The sequence below is a fragment of the Equus asinus genome, chromosome 10 (genome assembly GCF_041296235.1).
Source record: "Equus asinus isolate D_3611 breed Donkey chromosome 10, EquAss-T2T_v2, whole genome shotgun sequence".
Classification (NCBI taxonomy): domain Eukaryota; kingdom Metazoa; phylum Chordata; class Mammalia; order Perissodactyla; family Equidae; genus Equus; species Equus asinus.
In genome coordinates, this window is record NC_091799.1 from 62,493,525 (window position 1) to 62,511,403 (window position 17,879).

The following is a 17,879-nucleotide window of genomic DNA, read 5'->3' on the forward strand; positions in this document are numbered from 1 at the left end:
ATTTCCTCTGTCTGGGCCATCAGGGAGCAGCGCGCAGCATTGTAATACGCAGTGCTAGCACGGCGCCCTTTCCCAGAACCAGAACGGCTTCTTTGCTACTTCCCTCTGATTACTTCTCTGGACTGGGAACATGGAGGGACGGTAACTCTGGGATAACAAAGGCCACTGCATAATATCATTAGGGATGCAGAGTGGTGGTGAAGTTATTAAGCCATTTGGAGCCTCAGTTTTTCTATCGTGAAAATGGGGGTAATACCTACTGCTCAAGAATGATAAAAACAGAGGTGATGTATATGTTATACATACCAAGTGTCACATAAAGTGCTTGGATAGAAAGCACACTAAAGTGGTCAAGGCATCTGGTGTTGTTGGTATTATCTAATGAATGCAACACACACATATTGGGGGCCGGCTTCATGCCCATTCCTTGCCAGGCTCTGAGATGACAGATGCTAGGGCTCCTGTCCAGGCAGAGCCTGCAGAGGCCCCTCCCCCAGCCATGCTCTGCTCAGGCCAACATGCCCGGAGGCCCTGTCCATGTCCCAGTCTTATAAGGGATTCCTCGTGTGCTCCCTCATCTCATCCAGCTCACCAGGCCCATTACTAATGCAATTTCGGGCGTGGAAGAAATCTTTGCCAACAAAATGAAAGAGGGCTTCTAACTTCTTTCTCCCCCAATTCCCGAACGTAGATGGTCATGAGAACCGAGATATACACTTTTTTCACCAGTACATCAAAATGTATCTACTTCTCAGCTCAGGCCTGAAGGTGATTTGTTCTTTATGAACGTAATATTCAGGGTGTCAGTGCTCAATTGAATGCATCTTAAATAAGATGCCTTTTTTTATGAAAAAGTTTTGGGAAACTGCAACTGTCTGACATGTGCAGGTAGTTTTAATGAGTGTGTGGGTGTGTGTAGAGCTTAAGTCGTGCATGCTCTTTTAGACAAATCATAAAATTGCGATATACCAGAAGAAATAAAAAAGTAAGTGACTCAGAATCCCACTATCCAGTGTCCATTTAATTGTTAATCTTTTAGAATCTTGAGATTGTCCATATATGTGCATCTAAATTAAAAATGTAGACACCTTGTAATAAAATAGGGCTGCATTTTACATACAGACTTTATTCCACTCAATAATATTATGACTCTCTTTGCATGTCTATATATATACTTACATTTCCATTCCAAATAACTATAAGTACCATAATTTATTTAGTCAATTTCCTGTTCAGAGAGTTGGTTTTAAGTTTTTACTCATAAATGTGACCTGGATGTCTCAGGCGTTACTAGCCAATGAGTACAAACATAGTAACATTAATTCCCCAAATTTAAAAACCCCAAGGCCCCAACTCCCATCATTTTCAGAGTCTTCCTCCTTAGATATTTCTAGAATCCCCAGGAGTACTTACATGCGTCGGTGGGTCACTCCTGGCGTTGTTTGCTTCCACGGGTGGCCGAGTCAAGGTGCCACATCCTCCATCTAACAGCTTCACAGGGATGCGCTGTGGGCTGGAACTTTGCTCGTGTTGTTGTACCAACTCATCACCATGTTCTGAAATCTGCTACTCCAAATGTTGGCACAACCAAAATACTATTAGTGTACTTCAAAACTGACGGTCTTTATTGCTATTACCACCCTTGGGAGGTAAGAAGGAAAATATATCTTCCTTTGTTTGGGTCCCGTCGCAAGGATGCTCAAAGCCCAATGTGTCCAGTGTTGAGTTACACAGTCTTATCATTCTTACAAAGCTTCTTTCTCTAAGTCCCACCCACACCTCCCTAGTAGAGGGTAGGATGAGCAACCGTTCCAGTTTGCCAGGACTTTCCTGATTGTAGCACTGGAAGTTCCACTTGCCAGGAAATTCATCAGTCCCCACCAAACCAGAATGATCAGTCACTAGTAGAGAAATGGGTTCAAGTGCTAGTATCAGCCAACATGCTGTGTTTGGAACCACTGCTTCCTTGCAACTACTGGGCCCTATTGCTAAGCCTGGCTTGCTTTTTCCTTTACAGTAAAATTTATCTTAGGATGCCCTCCATCTGGTTTCCACTGGGGCAACATTCACCAGACCTGCCTATATATATCTCAACCTAAAAAAAAGACAGAGTCTCAATTATTTATCCTCAGGAAACTCTTCAGATCCTCACTTAGCCTTGTGTTCAGCCTCTTAAACTAGTGGATGCAAATGCATATGTGGTGGAAGAGATGTTGCCTAACTGCACTTAGTAGAAACTCTGGAATCCCATTGCCTTCTCATAAACAACACTCTGATGAACATCTTGTACTCAGAGCTTTATGTATGAGTCTGATTGTTTCTTTGGAATAAATCCCCGAAACTGTAATTGCCTTTTAGTTTTTGATGCCTATTGTCAGGGTGCCCTCCAGAAAGTCTATTCGAATGTACTTTTTCGGTTTATTTTTTTAAACCATGCAAATTTATGTTCAGGATAAAAAGAAGCTCTGACCTGTTTCTAGGACAACAGAGGATGTTCCATGCCAGAAGGTCTTTGCCACAGGGGAAAGGGAGAGAATATGAGAGAAGGGCTAGGGAAGAACAGTCCCGAGTTGCCTGACAGGGTCCGAAGCTTTAAGAAGCCCCTTACGCTCAGTGCTTTGTGGTTATTGTCCCAGAATATCCACGCAGTCCATCCAACACAAAGCCTTCTCTTTCACTCACATCCACAGTCCTGCAGGCTGTACCCAGCCAGGGAATCTGCACTTGGAAGGAGAATACAGGCTGGGAAAATTCCACTCTGACGTGCTACTCTTTTCTTGTTTGATTCCCACAGAACCTATGGCTGTTGGCCCCCAGGAAATAAAAATGAAGAGAAAGCCAGACCCAGGTCACCATTAGCCAAATGAAGCAGTTGTCTAGGTAGCTGGAGAGTGGCTCAAGGTGGGGTGAGGGATTCTGCCTCAGCCAAAGTTCCAGAAACGATGTTGGAGGCTGGTCAGGGTAACTGACAGGGCTTTGTGCATCATGCAACACATTGTCGCCAGGCCTCCGGGCTGCCTGGGGCCAGTTCTGTAATGAAGGGTTGGCTGGATAACTCTTGGAATCAGGGAAGGTGAAACCTGGCAGCATGGAGCATTTCAAGTGATTTTACCACATAAGGTATACTCAGTACACACTTTGGGATGAAAAACATGGGAGATATGCGCCAAGGGCATGTCTACCTCTATCGTGTTTCAAACCTAAGTAAACAAAATGTAAAGCATTCAAAATAAAGAGTATGCCATGTTTGCATGAACAATTTGTAATTCTCCTCATGCAAAAGTTACTGGCAATGATCTGCTCCTCACTGGGCAATATGGGAAGCAAACCAATATTACCATTAGATCTGATTTAAAAGCTGAGCACACTAAATAGACACATATTTACATAACTAACCATCCAAACTAACATAAATAGAAGGCCCAATTCCCTCAGCACTCCCACAGAGCCTGGAGCAGGCGGATGGTCCTGATCCTAGTCCTAACTGACCAGGGGTTTCCAAGCAGGAAAAGGCTTCCAGGATGCTCCCACCTTGCTCATTCAAGATGTTCCCCTGAGCTGCCTGGACGTGAATGAAAAACAAGGGACAAAAAAAAATCACTGCATTAAAGATCATGTCTGAGACACTGTTTTTATTTGGGTGCTTAACTCTCCTATGTCTCCTAGAGGGAAAAATTCCAGCAGAACATAACGGGAAATTTGGTTTCTAGCCCCAGTATGTTAGTTGCCTGGTTGTGTAACCATAAGCTAGTTGCTTCTCCTTTCTGACCATCAGTTTTCTGACCTTTAAAATTGGGAGCTTGAACTAAATTGTCTCCCAAGAGCTTTTCACCTCTAATGTTATCAGCAAAATAGCTCTTACCAAATAAATAACCTGCCTCTCTTTTGAGTTTTGGAAAAGTTCAATTTCAAACCATCAATTGAATTTCTGCAGCCTCCATCTGGAAAGTCACATGCTGAAATTCAAATCCACCTCTTTGCCCTCGATTGGTCACTATTGTTACCCTGGGTGATCTTGGGCAATGGCAATTTCCAAGACTCCTGGGCATGCACAAAAGCACCCCTTACCATAGTAAAGGCCAAAGAAAGTGTAGTCTTGCTCTTTTTGTGCTATTCTTTGGATTTCCTTGGCTTCTTACAAGGCAGATTAAAGGCAGACCCTTTAAGACCTTCACTGCTAGACTCCTTCTATATTTTATGCTTTTCTGAAGTAGACATTATGCTCTCACCTAGAGCCCAGATTCTAGATGGACTGAAATTTACTCCAACCTTCAAGCTCCAACTAAAACATCTGAAATAAACACTCGCACATTTGTTGTACCATTGTCATCTGTTTTCCAATGTTGATGTTGCGAAGTCAGCTGTCAATCTGATTATGATTCCTGTGGAGTAACCTGTTTTTTCCTTAGCTACTTTTAAGACTTCCTCTTTATAGTTCAGGTTCTATAAGTTCACTATAATGTTTCTAAGTGTAAATTTCTTTTCATTTATCCTGATAGGAATTTATTTGGCTTTCTGAATCTATAAATTCATTTCTTTCATCAATTACAAAGAATGTTCAGCCATTATCTCTTTGAAGATTCCCTCTCTTGCATTCTCATTTGTCTCCTGAAATTCTGACTAGTCCATGTCAATGTCTCTCACTCTATTCTCTGTAACTCTTGATGTTTCATTCATATTTTTTTCTATTTCTTCATCTCTCTATGCTTTAATTTGGGTGATTTCTCAGATCTAACTTCTACTTCACCAATTCTCTTTTTAGCTATATTTAACCAGCTGTTTATACTGTCCATGGAATTTATTTAAATTATCAAAATTTTCATTTCTAGATGTATTTTTGGTTCTTTCTCAAGTTTTCCTGCTTATTTCTGTTACTTTGTCATATGTTCAATACCTTGTTTTATCTTTTTTCTTTTCTTTTTTTCTTTTTTGCTGAGGAAGATTCACACTGAGCTAACACCTGTTCCCAATCTTCCTCTTTTTTTCGTATGTGAGCCACCGCCACAGCATGGCCACTGACAGACGAGAGGTGTAGGTCCGCGCCCAGGAACCAAACCTGGGCTGCTGAAGCGGACCATGTCAAATTTCACCACTATGCCACCAGGGCTGGCCTTTATTTCTTTAAACAGAAACATACTTATTTTATAAGATTGTTTTTACTTATTGTATTCAATATCTGAAATTCTGATATCTGCATGTTTTGTGGGATCCAGTCACTCTCTTATTTCTGTCTTTTGTTCATGTTGGCTGTTTCCTCATGTTTTTAGTGATTTTTGATTATCATCTCATATTCCCTGAAACATTACTTATAATAATTATCTGAGGCTTGTGTTCTTCAGAGAGGGACATTCAACCTGGGATTAGTTTCAACCAAAGTTTTCACTTGAGGTTTTCAGGCCATTGAGATTGTGTAAATTTGGGTCTGGATTCCCAAAGCTAAGGTTCAGGGAGACAAATGCCCCTTGTGGGACAGGTCCTCCCACTGAGAGTGTAGCCCTTTAAGGGTGATGGTTTATTCAGAGCCCCAGGCTTTATTTCTGTTTCCCCATGGATGTGGCTCTGGGCCACCAGGATCATTGCATTTGGGGGAAAATGCTATCTGTGCTGGTTTAAAAATATGTCCATACATTCTTCAGTACTCCTCTCTCCAAAGAGTGGAGCCTAACTTCCCTCCCCTTGAGTGTGGGCTGGACTTAGACTTCCTTCTATGAATACAACACAATGAAAGTGATGGTGTGTGGCTCAAGACTAGGTCATAGACGGCATTGTGACCTCATCCTTGCTCTCCTTGGATCATTCACCCTGGGGAAAGTCAGCTGCCATGTTGTCAGGACATTCAGTCAGCCCTATAGAAGAGCACACATAACATGGACCTGAGGCCTCCTGCCCAAAGGCATGTGAGTGTGCCATCTGGGAAGCAGATCTTCCAGCCCAGTCAAACCTTCAGAAGACTGTAGCCATGACCAATATCTTGACAGCCACCTCTGAGCTAAAACATACAACTAAGCAGCTCTCAAATTCCTGACCCATGGAAACTATGAGACAATAAACGATCATTTTAACAAGGTTTTAGGGTGATTTTCTACTCAGCACTAGATTATCTCCTGGAATTCTGCTTTCTCACTCTTTCTGGCCTCCAATTGTTTATTGCCAGCACAGCCATATTTTTTTTCAAAATATGTATTACATTTGATCTAGCATTCTTAGGAGTTCTTTATTGGGAGAAGTTTCTGCACATAGCTTGCCATATTTCTGAAAACAGAAGTCTTCATGTTTATTACTGAATCCTCTTATCTAATATAAACTTGGCAAAGTAAGTTCATTAACCTCATTAAATATGTAAAGAAGGAGGTTCAACGAGGTTGTCTCCTGCCCAAGGTCACACCACCAGCATGTGATGAAGCTGGGACTTGAACACAAGTATGACAAATTCCAAAGTCCGTGCTCCTTTCAAAATCACAAGTAGCTTTCCATGGATGTAATTGAAAACAATGTTGTCATCCAATCAAGCTGTTTATCCACTGGGCACAGGTGGTTACAGAAGGAATAGATGGGAAAAATAGAGGCAAAGGCTGGAGATCCTGCTAACAGTGTGTTAGGCTATAGAAGGACTCTTGTGAGCCTTGAGTGGACTCCTGATTTTTTCTTGGAAAGGTCCTTTGGCACCATGTCTGTCTCCTCCTCTGCTTCTCCAAGTGTTTCCCAGGGTCCTGCCATAAAGAGCAGTCTTCAGCACTCTTATCTCTCATCTCCCTCTACATGTATTCTCTCGGGGATCTGGGCTGCTCAAATGGCTTCCATTAATGCTCATTCATGGACAACTCCCTCCTTTCCTTGAAGCCACATCTCTCTTTGTCTTTCTTGGGCTTGTCTTTCTTGGTGTCATCTGGAAGACTGCGTACCAGATGATGAGTTCATAACAGCACACACTCAGTGGGTAAGTAATTTAACTTCCCTCAGCCTCAGATTGCTCATCTAAAAATGAGAACAACAGAGCCTGTCTTGTGCACTTGTTGTGAATATTAAATACTGTAATGTGTATAAAACCAATGCTTAGCACATAGTAAAAGGTGAATAAGAGGTAGTTATCTAGAAAGTTTAACAAATTTGGTCGAGAATCCCTTGGTAGCATAGAATGTGGTAAGGAAAGTTTCATTTTTATATGTTTTCCAGATTTTACATTTCATTGTAACAAAAATGTAATTTCAGTGAAGACACAGGATAAGAGTATATAAAGCCTGTCCTATGGCCTCTACCAACCCTGGGGTTTAACAACATTAAGAGGGCTATTTAGACAGTTTAAGGCTATGTATTTGCAGATTGGATTTTAAGCCATTTGTAACCCTAAGGTGTTTAAACAACCCTGCAATTTGATCTCAGATTCCCCCCGTGCTATTTTACCTCCTCCAAGCTCCTGTCTGCCAAGCCAAGCCCTCCTTCCATGACCACCTGTCACTTGCTGTAGTGGCTGGGGTTTTGTGAGGCTCCTGGCTGTAACCTGATCCCCACAACTGTTCAAGGGATGCTGCAGCTGCCACAAAATTCGTTCAGTTTTACGGTGTAGAGTGGCTGGGGTTCCATGGCATGCCTCTGGAAAGTTTCCATTCATTTATTTACTCGTTCACCAAAACATGTTGGGTACTTACTAAGGGCCAGGCCGTGTGCTAACTATGCACTGGGAATAGAAAGGGAGTCAAATAGGGCCTCTGTCTTCAGTGGCTCACAGGTTAGCAGCAGGCACAGACAGACAAAGAAATGCTACAACACGGCATCATGGCATAAGAACAGAAATGGACGCACACCAAGAGAAAGCAACTACCCATCCTAGGTGGGAGGATGGAGAGAGGGACGACTTCCCAGAGGAGTGACATTTGAGTGGGCTCTTAAACATTTCTCTTGGCTGTCCCTCCAAATCCTTTTCTAGTTCCCATGTCATTGTCAAACAAGCTCCCAGTTTCTTCTTCATCTCATCTTTGTACCCATGTCTGCCACCCCCAACACACACCCGGAGGCACTCTAAGTTCAACATTAAATCCTGCTGTTTCTTCTTCTGTCTGCCTTCTCCTTCCCACAGCTTTGGTCCAAGCCATAATCGTTGCACACCTGGACTCCTACCTCCCAATTAGCTCCCCCTCCTCCAGCCTGTGTGGGTCCCCTCTCACCTATTGGACACACATCATTGAGAATTATCTTCCTCCAGTGTCACTTAGCTCTCATCACTCTCCTCTTTGCACGCCTATAAAGGCTCCCAACTGCCTCCCAAATCATATTAAAACTCCTCCAGTCTTGGACTTCAAGGCCCACTACCAATTAGCCCTGTTTCGCCTAACTGCCATCCATTCCTGCTGAGTGCAGGTTGCTGCCCTTCGCTCTAGCCAGGCAAAGCTCTTCCACCTGCTTCTTTCCACCTGCACTGCCATCCCTAAGAATGAGGCTATCTGAGTTGACTGCGTGTGCCTAGGGGTAGTTTTCAGGAAAAAGAGGAAGAGAGAAAGGAAGCCAATACCCCTTTAGTATTCTATTATAGGTGAAAGCTTTAAAACATGAGCAACAAGGGTAGAGACAAAAGGAAAACCCAGGATAGAGTGGTGTGGACTGCTGTCAAGTTGGGGCAGGGTGCTGCTGACCAGTGAGTGCTCTGGTGCTGGTTGTGGGCAGCTGAAAGGGCATGGGAGACATCACCAAGCACCTCTGCCAGTTGTGTTGCCCTGCCTCCCTGTCTTCCTTCCATGTTGCCCTGCCTTATCTTTCCTAGGCTGATCTCTCAAGTCCCTTTGACCTGTAAATTGAATGAGGTCATTCCTATCCTTAAAACCTCTCCACAGCTTCTTCTCAGGGTGGAACACAGCTCTAAACTTTTACTCAGATGGCCATGATCTCACTCTGGCTCCTTCTCCAGTGTCATCTCACACCACTTTCCTCTTTCCTCACTATGTTCCAGACACTCTGGTTGTTCCTCCAATCTCAGGAATATTCCAGGTTCTCCCATTGCAGGGCCTTTGCACATACTGTTCCCTCTGCCTGACATCTTCTTGATCACATTCCTCACCTCACTGACCCTTTTCATCATTCAGCTCTCAGCTTCTGTGTCCCCTTCCATGACCACCTTCACTGTAATTCTCTATGAAAACAATACTCTGTCCATTTTTTTCATGGTACTAATTACAGTGTGTAAATCTGCATGGCATAGTTTGTTTTCTTGTTGACTGGCCCCCTCCACTAGTAGGCTGTAAGCTCCTTGAGGCAGGAAACCATTCTTGTTCACTGATGTACTCTTACAAAATGCCTGACACAGAGTGGGAGCTAAGACCTTGCTCACCCAACATCATCTGGATTTCTCCAAAGCATGGTGACTTGTGATTGGCCCAATTTTTGGCCAAGAGGGAATACTCTGGTCTTTTGGAAGCTTCCCTCTAAAATGCCCCACATACCCAATCCACCAGGCCATGATACCTTGCCTTTCAGAATCTGTTCAAGAATCTCCTACTCACGAGACACTTTGCCAAACCAACCATTCCTGAGTGTGGTCCAGGACTTGCAAATTGGAATGCCTACGGAGACCAGGCAAGTAATTGAGAGGGATGGGTCAGGTGTAGGGTGATAGGGGGTGCTGGGGACCACAGTTAACTGCTGAGCTTATGTCCCATATAAAGGGGGACAGTTTCTGCTCAGCTCCAGTGGCTGTTAACATGCAAGAAAAGCAAGCCTTGTTTGTTAGATTTTCCAATTTTTTAAAAGAGCTAAAAATAATCTGAATTTTCATATGAAACATCTAGATTTTTAAAAAATGGTATAGGCCTATTTCTGCAATCTCTATCAGCCTGATGGTGAACTCCTGTTCTGTTCTTTCAAGGAAGTTGCTTGGCACTTGTGTTCATATGCAGTGAGCATGTTTACATTCCTGAGTCCTCTGCTATGTCCTGTAGCCAGTGCCAGGCTTCTCCTGACGGCAGAAATTATGCCTTTGCCTTCTTCGCTGTCCCTCAAAGCACCTAGTGCGCATGGCACCCTCTTCTCCCTGTCAACGCCGGTGACTAAACAAAGGGTTCTTAGGAAAGCAGCAACTGGCTTTGCTGTTTTGTGAGCAGACGCCTTGCCTATTGCACACAGAAGCACGGCCCTTCACTCAAGCTCATCTGTTTTGTTCATTAGGTCTTCAACCCTCAATCACTGTGAGAGTTACAGACTTTCTCCACTTCGTTCATTCTCTTGCCTTAGCATCTTGTTGAAAAGTATCCTCATCCTTTGTTCTAAATTCCAATCTCTTTTGTGCTATGATGATAATGTTAACTTTGTAATTGTGCATAAGTCAGCAAACCAGAGTAATGCCTTATTCATCCAGCATCGTCAGGAAATGAGGTGTTCCACATAATTAAATTGTCTGGATAACTAGAGCTAACCAACATTTTAAAGATCAACATTTAAAAAAGAGTAAATGGAAACCTCCCAAAACGTATTACAAACCCTCTTGCCTTCTTCATTTTTAAATTGTTTTATATCATTTTTTTTCAGATAGAAACAAAAGAGTAGAGAGTAATAATTAAGGCTTCCTCCACCCCAGTAGCCGGGCCTCCCACTTCCCATCCCTATCAGATGCTGCATTATCACCAACACCAGGTTACAGGCTATCTCCTTTCTTAGATAGTCTATCCACATACAAACATTCTTTCTTTATTTTCCACAAAAGGTGGCATGCTATGACACTGTACTGCACCTTCTTTTTAAAATCTTATATCTTGGTTACCACTTTTCATTGATACATAAAGACTTGCCTTATTCTATATGATGGCAGCCCCCTGTCCCATAGTATGGGTTCAGCATTATTTATTTAAGCAGTCCCCTACTGGTGGGCATCCAGTTGTTTCCCATCTTTTGCTGTTATAAAAAATGCTGCCATTATAATCTCTGTATTTACTTCATTTTTTACGTAGGTTACATCCCCGGAAGAGAATCACTGGGTCTAAGAAAGGACATGTGCATTTGTAATGTTAATGACTTGTTACATCATCCTTCACAGAGTTTGCATCAATTTATTTCTCTTGCCATCACTGTATGAGCAGACCTGTGTCCCCTTACCTTCACTGGCACAATGTGCAACCGAAATTTCTTTTGAAGTTTTGTCAGTCAGTGAGTAAAGAATGTTAACTCACTTACTATTAAAAATATGTAATTTTTATTGTGGAATGTGGCTTTTATAAAGTGTCCTTCTTCATCTCTTCTAATCTGGTTTGCCTTGAATTATACTTTGACATTAGGATTGTAGCACCTGCTCTCTTACTGCTCCCACTTTTCTTATAAATCTTTGTCCATGTTCCTTTTTTTTTCAATTAAGAGACTTTATTTTTTTAGGTCAATTTCATGCTTACAGAAAGATTAAAGAAGAGTACAGCAGAGTTCCTACATACCCTCTTTCCATCCTCCCCCAACCCCCAACCACCACACAGTTTCTTCAGTTATTAACATCCTGAAATATTGTGGTGCATTTGCTGTAATTGATGAACCCATATCGATACATTATTATTAACAAAGTTCACAGTTTATATTAGGCTAACCCTTTGTGTTGGGTTTTGATAAATTCATAATGTCATGTATCCACCATTATAGTATCATACAGAATAGTTTCACTGACCTAAAAATCTTCTGTGCTCTGAGTATTCATCCCCCCTCTCCACCCCCAATCCCTAGTAACCACTCCTCTTTTTACTGTCTCCATAGTTTTGCTTTTCCAGAATGTCATACAGTTGGAATCATGCACTTGTAGCCTTTTCGGACTGGCTTCTTTCATGTAGCGTTATGCATTTAAGGTTCCTCCATGTCTTTTCATGGCTTGACAGCTCATTTCTTTTTAGTACTAAACAATATTGCATTGTCTGGATGTACCACAGTTTGTTTATTTGCCTATTGAAGGACATCTTGGTTGCTTCTAATTTGGGTAATTATGAATAAAGCTGCTATAAACATTCATGTGGAGGTCTTTACATAGACGTAAGTTTTCAATTCATGTGGATAAATACCTAGGAGCATGTTTGCTGGACTGTATGGTAAGGCTATATTTAACTACTGTTTTCCAAAATGGCTATACATTGGACATTCCCATGAGCACTGAATGAGACTTCTTGTTTCTCCGTATCCTTGCCAGCATTTAGTGTTAGCGTTTTGGATTTTAGTCATTCTAATAGGTGTGTATTCATCTCTCATTGTTGTTTTAATTTGCATGTCCCTAATGACACATGATACTGAGCATCTTTTCATATACTTGTGTGCTCTCTGTATAGCTTCTTTGGTGGATGTCTGTTAGATCTTTTGCCTACCTTTTAATTGGGTCATTCATTTTCTTATTGTTGAATTTCAAGAGTTTTTTGTATATTGTGGCTACAGGTTCTTTATCTGATATTTGTTTTGCAAATATTTTCTCCCAGTCAGTGGCTTGCCTTTATTTTTATGTTTAAGTTGAAGCTTTCTTATTCTGAATGAGGTTGACTATCTTTATATATTTTAAAGATCATTCATATCTCTCTTTCTGTGAACTATGTTGTCATATCCTTTGGTCCTTTCATGTTAATGACTTAACAGACCTAACAAAATTTAACCATTATTTGAGAATAGAATCATTAACATGAGCGTTGATTGCTACACTTTACCGTGATTGTCCAAAGTACTTTGCTCTCTTGTATCTATTTTTTTGTCTTCCTCTTCTTTTCTTAAGTTTTAGGGTATGTGCTATCCCTTTTTGCTTCCCTCAAATGTATGGCTTTCAAAACCTCTGCCCCCTCTTGTAATTTGCTGCCTCTGGTAAAAAGAGCTTCTGATACTAAAACAATAAAATTTGTTCTAATAGCCTGGGAAGCCTGATCCACGAGTTGAGTTCACAGGGCACAACACATATATTTTGTACATCTATTGTGGCCATCCAGAGTCTTTATCATTTCCTCATTCTTGGACATCTTCAGAATATTCAGAATCATCCAGCAAATGAATCCCTAGTTCTAGCAGTCTCTGCCAGAATATTTGAGGGTAATCACAAGTCAGATTTCCTAGTTATGAGTGGGGCCCTGTGCCCGTATGTTACTTACACATAAATATGATTGCCTTGAATAGGGGACTCTATTCTATAGCTCTCTGCCTCTCTACAGCAGCAATATGAACTTCTACTTCTGGACAACGTTACACAGATGATTTTTCAGTGGTATTTTCCCGTGGACGCTCAGTGCCATGCCTGGGCTTGCTGCGCACAAACATTTCCGCGTTGCTTTGTAACTGGAGCCTCCCGTGAGTTCCAGGGAAAGGGGATGGCAGCCCCGGTACATCCCATAGATGGCAGTAAACACACTTTGTAGCACTTTTCTTCATCTTCATTGGGATCAGGCTCCTTCAGGGAAAGAAAATGAATGCAGAAAATGTGGAGTAATAATTAGCAAACAGACTCTAGTCATTTGAAAAATTGGCAAGAAGCCTTATTAAAGGAGGTAATAATAGTCATATTTTGCACTTCTAATAGGGCCTTTTATCTCTAGGCCTCCAAGAGCCTGTCTGAGTCATGTAAAGGGGGAAAAAAAATAAAAACCTGAGCTAGGTCAGAAGTCAGGAAACAGGGGCTCTGTTTGACATTCCGTGAGCCTTTCTCATTTCAAAATGAAGGTAGAGTGTCTCCGATGCATTTAAATACCAGGAATTTATGCCGGTTAGAAAAAGAAAGACAGCAACGCACTGTGAGATAAACTCCTCATTCCAGGTTAACACGGCAAACTCACTCTCTCACAGTTGTTTTCTGTGGAAATAACAATAGAGCTCTAAATGCTTTGCCTCCTATGGACACATGGACAGCATTATTATTCACAGCGCACTAGGCCAATTGAGAAAGCGTTTTTGTATGCTCTTTCATGTATCAAGGCGTAATTATCAGCACATCCTTGTATTTATTCCTATGAGCCTGGAATAAATACCATGGCTGATGGATATCAGTCCTGTGAACTCGCTATCATTCATTCTTTATCTCTGGCAGTGGCGGTAGCAGAAAAAAACGACTCCTAACAGGTATACACAGCAAACGACTTAAATCTACACGATCCGGCTGTCCTCCTCGGCCCACGTTAAATCTGTGTCTTCAATTTCCCCCATAAACTCCACAGTTTTGAAATCTTGGAACATTAAAATTCTCCTTCATTGTTGTCAAGGTTTAGTAACTTGACAACCAGAAGACAGACTCTCTATTTGAGGGAACGTAGGTTTGGAAATAAAGAAGAGCAGCTTTTCCTGGTGCATTAAAATTTGCTCGGGGCTTAGTAAAAAGAATGTGTTTTAAAATAACCACTCTTTGGCTGTGTGGCTTTGACTTTGGGCAAGGTAATTAACCTCTCTGAGTATCAATTTCTTCACTGTAATAATTCCTACCTCATGAAATGAAATCATGAATGTAAAAGCATTTAGCAAAGCACCTATCACTCAGGAAGTATGCAATAACTATTCATCAAAAAATATACACACGCACATGCTAACATACATACATGAGAGAGAGCTCCAGCTTCCTATGGGCTCCCCTGAAACTCAGAGATTTAGGTAAATTGGTTCAAATCCTCAAATTCTGAACCCATCGGTCCTCCTTATAATTCCTACAAGTTCATGACCTTACTTCCTCTTGATTTCTTCCAATTCTTCTAAATCCAAGAGTCTCAGGTTAATTCAGTGCCCAGACACTAGTCTGTAGAAAAATGGCTCCTTAGCTATTTTTTACACATGAAAATATCCCATCCTCTCTCACAGATATGGTGACTCTGGTATGTTGACTAGAGATTCACAGTTGAGAAGAGAGCAGATCCGGAACCTCTCAGCTTTCTGTCCTTCTCATGGCTCCCCTCATGCCACACTGTCCTCCAAAAGTGCAGGCTTGCAACACGGAACTCACACGCCCATGCAGCCCTATCCCTAGGTGGGGGAGAACCCAGGCCTTCCCCCACTCTCCAACCACTTGGTGGGGGATGAACAGCTCAACTTGACCAACTGGATTGTTCCAGCTTCCTTGGAATTTTGGAAAATACAATTTCTTCCCCCTTATTACCTTATAATTATTAATTCACTGTAAAACTCAGTAGTCAACATTCTCATCAATAATACCATTTTCTGTATTCTACAGAACAATCTATTCTTAGACACTGATATATAAAAGCATATATATAAAGGAAAGAGTAGGAGCTGGCCCGGTGGTGCAGTGGTTGGGTTTGCACATTCCGCTTTGGCGGCCTGGGGTTCGCCGGTTCAGATCCCGAGTGTGGACATGGCACCACTTGGCAAAAGCCATGCTGTGGTAGGTATCCCACATATAAAGTAGAGGAAGAAGGGCACGGATGTTAGCTCAGGGCCAGTCTTCCTCAGCAAAAAGAGGAGAATTGGCAATAGTTAGCTCAGAGCTAATCTTCCTCAAAAAAAAAAAAAAGGGAAAGTGTAATGTTATTTATTTCAGACCTTGAGACACATTTCTACATAACAAGCTATTCTTTTAAGGATTACTTAATTTTTTTTGGAATTTTAATGTTTGTGTATAAAGTTTTTCTGTTCATTGCATTCATCCTTGTCTGATTTTTCTTTGTACCCAGAACACAAATTCATCTTCTTCTGATGGTCCAGAGTCCTCAGTATGTATGACTGTGTGACGTGCTGCCCTCTGGGGTATTGGTCCCTGCACTAAATGTCCCCAGATTCTTGTGCATTTGGAGTCACTGTGTCTATTTGTTGGGATTTTTTTTTCCCTCCTCTTTTGTCTCCTTGTCTCTTTTTGCTGTTATCAATGTATACTGTCTCCAGCAGTAATCCTTTCCCTTGTAATTTTCCTTTGCAGCTTCCAGTCTGCTGATCGATGAAAATAAGGCAAATATTAAAGGTGGTTTTAAAGTCAAAGCCGCTGGTGTAGAATGTCTGTAAGATCTGTGCTGCGAGCAGAACACGTGAGCTTTCTTCTACATGCGTTAACTGCTCAGTCGTCCTTTTGCTGAGCTCTCCCGATTCTTGGCTGGGTTTTAGATTATTTAACTCCTAGGAGAAATGATCTGAGAGGAGTGATCTGTTGCTGTATTATTTTCCCATTGGTCTCATTTTATAGCTCCAGATCAAGGCATCCAGGAGCTGAGGTCCCGTTGGTTCTCATGGGCACCCCGAACCAGGGAGCATCTCTTCTGATCAGTCGGGGCTCCGGCCAACCTGGTTGTAAACAAATTTTGTATCTCACCCTGAGACACACCACTCTAAGACTTAAGGAAGGTTACATAAATGAAGATCTTAAATCAAAATATTTCCTATGAAGGCAAAAATAATCACTTCACAAAGGGCCACCAATAAGGCCAATTTTAGGTGATCAGATTATACTCTCGTTACCAGGCTGTCATAGTTCGATCTAAGTAAGAGTTTTCTCTTCTTCATCCCCTCCCTCCTTCTGTCTATCCCACTTTCCTCTCTCCTTTTTTCCTTTCTTTATATAAAAATCAGTAATTCTCTTTTTTACTGATGGCAGTGAGAAAAAAGGATACGAAAATGCTTTGCATTTAGGCTGAGACAATCAAAGTATTAATAAATGCCAATAGCAAGAAACTTTTCTATCTAACTTTGAGAGTAACTATGCAAATTAAAAAAACAATATCTTGCAGGATTTTCACAGTATGAACATGTTGATCCTGAGTTTCACATTATTAACACTTGAAAATTAAGCCGTTCCTATAGTTCAGGGAACATTTACGATTTCTCTCTCACAGTGTGTGAGATTCCAGGAACAAGGATGGCCGCAAAGGGACGGGTACATGACTGTCATTCAGATAGTCTCCACCTGCTGAATGCCCTATAGGGTTGGTGGCCAGAAGAAGTGTCCTGAGTCCTTGCTGGGTGCGGCTCATTCCTGAAAAGATCCTTCCTTGCAAGACGTGTGACTACGCTCTGTATGCTTTCCTCTTAGGCATGGGCTTGGGGTCATGGTGTTACAGATAAGAGCCGACCAACCGCCTGAATTAAAATTCTGACCTTGGGCAAGTCACTTTAACCTCTGTGCCTTAATTTCTTTATCTCTGAAAAGTAGATAGTAATAGTGTTTACCTCCTAGGGTTGTTTCAAAGTTAATAGAGTTGATATACCTGGAGTTCTTGGAACAAAACCTGAAACACAGTAGCACTGTGTCAGTATTTGTTATTATTGTTTTCAGGATGCGACTGAGGCCCTGTAGGAAGAGACACTGTAGCTGTCGGGGGGATTTTTAACAGCTTGGGTTCTGGAGTCAATCCCACATGGATCCCAGCATTTGCCCTCTCACATCCTGGTCGGCTGATGTTGAGCAAATTCACCACTCTGAGCTTCAGCTACCTTATCTGTAGAAAGGGGTTAATTATAATATCTTCCTCATAGGGCTGCTATGAGGATGAAATGCTTGTAAGATGCCCACAAGATGCCCAGCACGTAGAAAATGCTCCATAAATGTTAGTCGCGGAGATGTGGAGGAGGGGGAGGAGCGTGTCAATAATGTGATGACCTGTCTACTGAGAATTTTTGAAGACAATGTCCATATCTTCCTTTGGGAAGTGAGGGAACCAGCCAGAGCTGTTCTTTGGGAACTGAGGAACAAGGTTGACATAATTCTTTTTGTGCTTATTTGGGGGAGAGAGGGAAAAGCAATTGAAAGCAAAAGAAGGCTTGGTGCTTCTGCAGGTACTTGAGTTCAGACACTTCCGGAATGGACGTCCTGAGTTTTACCCTGTAGCCCCTAACCAGCAGCAAATCTCCTAGACCAGGGAGATAGATGAAGAGTCCTGGTACAGGGCTTAGGACACAGCAAACGAGACCCTAGAAGAAACTAGGATTCTATGTTCTGGGTTTTCCTTCAATTCTCAAGTCCATTTCCCTGAAAC